General features: G+C 48.3%; 1 protein-coding gene across 3 annotated transcripts in view; it reads right to left on the bottom strand.

The window, feature by feature from the left end:
• The window catches only part of LOC143293862 (uncharacterized), a 110,302-nt gene that overhangs the window by 65,707 nt on the left and 42,095 nt on the right, over window positions 1-2,500 (bottom strand). The gene's annotated exons all lie outside the window — the stretch shown is intronic.

The raw sequence follows: 2,500 nt of genomic DNA, 5'->3' as shown, positions 1-2,500 counted from the left end.
CCAATAACAAAAACAGAGCAGAGATTTATTTCTGTTTCTTGTTTGCCAGTTATGCACACGTGTGCCGTGTCTATGTGTGTGTGTGTGTGTGGTGTGTGTGTGTGTGTTGTGTGTTTTCAACCGGCACTCACGACTCAGTGTGAAACGCACATCAGTTTCCCTTCACAGTCTCAGTCAGTTGTCCAGCCCGTTTGTTGTTGTTCTTGTTCTTGTTCTCGGTAATGTGTGTGCCACTGTGTGTGTGTGTGTGTGTGTGTGTGTGTGTTTTGTGTGTCTGCGTTTATTGCGCGTAAGTCACACTTCCACTGAATGACTGGCAGTGGCCTACACATACTCCGCCTCAGTCAGATTACGCCTCGCTCAGTCAACTAACACACCGACCGGAGGGGGGTTGGGGGGTGGGGTGGTGGAGACTGAGGTAAGGAGAGACTGAGAGATAAAAGTAAGGCGTCACACCTATCTCTGTCCTCCCACTCCCTCCCTCCCTCTCCCCCCGTCATCCCTGACCCAACCCAACACCCTCTCCCCCCCCTCCCCTCCACCACCTTCCAGATGTCAACTGAACCACACACAGAAGACATGACAGTGAGCCGAGGTCACCGGCAAACGCGCGCGTAGGAGGAGAAGGGGGAGGAGAAAGGAGGAGGAAGAGGAGAAGGAAGACAAGGAGGAGGATCAGAAGGAGGAGAAAGAGGAGGAAAGAAGGAGGATGATCAGAAGGAGGAGAAAGAGGAGGACGAGGAGGAGAAGTAGGAGGACGAGTAAAGAGGAAAGGAGGAGAAAGAGAAGGCAGGAGGAAAAGGAGGAGGATCAGGAGAAGAAAGAGGAGGAGGAGAAAGAGGAAAGGAGGAAGAGGAGGAAAATGGAGGAGGAAAAAAAGGAGAAAGAGGAGGAGGAGAAAAAAGAGGAGAAGGAGGACGAGAAGGAGGAGGAGGAAAAGGAAAGAAGAAAGTGGAAAGGAGGAGAAAGAGGAAAAGTTGGAGGAGGAGAATAAAGAAAAAGAGGGAAGGAGGGGGAGAATGAGGAAAGGAGGAGAAAGAGGAGGTGGAGGAAAGGAAGAGAAGGGGAAAGGAGGAGGAGAAAGAGGAGGAGAAGGAGGCGAAAGAAAAAAAAAAGAAGAAAAAAAAAAAAAGGGAAGGCAGCGAGGAGAGAGGAAAAGGAGAAGGGAGGAAGGAAGCTGGAAGGTGGTGGTGGGCGGGGGGGGGGGGAGGGGGGAGGGGGAGGAGAGTCAGGACAAAGGGGGAGGGGCAGAATAGGTGGTGGTGGATGGGGGGGGGGGGGGGAGGGGAGGGGAGGCCAGCAGCGGTTTATGTGACAAACAAGACGCAGGCGGGAGCTATACTCGGGCGCAAGTCTTTTCTCCCCCCTCAACCCCACCCCCCACCCACCCACAACTCTTCTCTCCCCAGCAACCCCCCCTCCCTCCACCCCCTTCCCACCTCGTGAACTCTCTTTTGTGGTTCTTTAGTCTTTGATGCTGGCCTCAACGAGGGAGAACGTGTGTAAGTATGTTAATTAATAATTATGTTAATAATTTGTCATAATTTCGTGTTCTCCAGCACTCAGTATAGCTCATTATGCTTGAATGGAAAAGCGCCCGTTGTAATGCGTGCGATGAACGTCGGTGACGAAAAAAGTGATTTTGATTCCAAACTAGGCACTGTAATTATAGTTGGCTACTAGTAGTGAAAGGGTAGTTCATTTCCCATGTTCTATTGTAATAACACAGATGTTCTCCAAAAGTCACGTAAAAAAAAAAAAAAAAAAAAACGTGCACAAAAAAAAAGTAAATAACTCATGCTGAGCGAAACTTTTATCTCGGCAGTGAGGCGAAAGCCCTTCAGAGGACTTGAAAACGTGTTATTCAGTAGCTGCTGTCGTGGGGTTAATTTCAACATCAAGTTGTTCAATGCTGGGGTTTAACTAGGTTATTAATGTTGTGGAGGTCTCGTTCCTTCGAAGGGGTGTAGTCCTGAAGTCCTAGTTTTAGAGTCATAGTCCTTCACAAAAGACTAAGCTGTAAAATGGTTTCCCATTGACTGGAGAAACCATTGATAATGCAGCTCTCACTCTGCTGTTGGCCCAAAATGTAAACTTATGTCAATCTGTGATATAAGCCGAGTGTTGGGCCTATTGCAATGGCTCTTAGTGCTGCAGCCTTGTGGGCTAGTTGGCCTCTGGGAACCATCCCAACGCCGACTGTCCTAAAACCCTCTTGGCCGAGAGAGTGGGGATGTTACTTGGGCAAGACACTCTCCACTATAATCAAATTCTAGCCCAAATAGTCGGAAGAGCAGTTGCTGTTCTGATGGTCATAGTCGCACACGACTGACTATCATATATATATATATATATAGTCCTGAAGTAGGGCTGAATGTGCAAGTTTCAGTGTCAGGTTCAATTTTCTCAAGGAGACTTCACTGCGTTCAGTTAGGACAAATCCATAATTGTTAGTTACACCATAATTCACATCTGGAACAACCTTCCTTCCTTATCATAT

This window comes from Babylonia areolata, chromosome 19, assembly GCF_041734735.1.
Source record: "Babylonia areolata isolate BAREFJ2019XMU chromosome 19, ASM4173473v1, whole genome shotgun sequence".
In the NCBI taxonomy this organism is placed as follows: Eukaryota; Metazoa; Mollusca; class Gastropoda; order Neogastropoda; family Buccinidae; genus Babylonia; species Babylonia areolata.
This window is presented reverse-complemented; position numbering and strand designations above follow the sequence as displayed.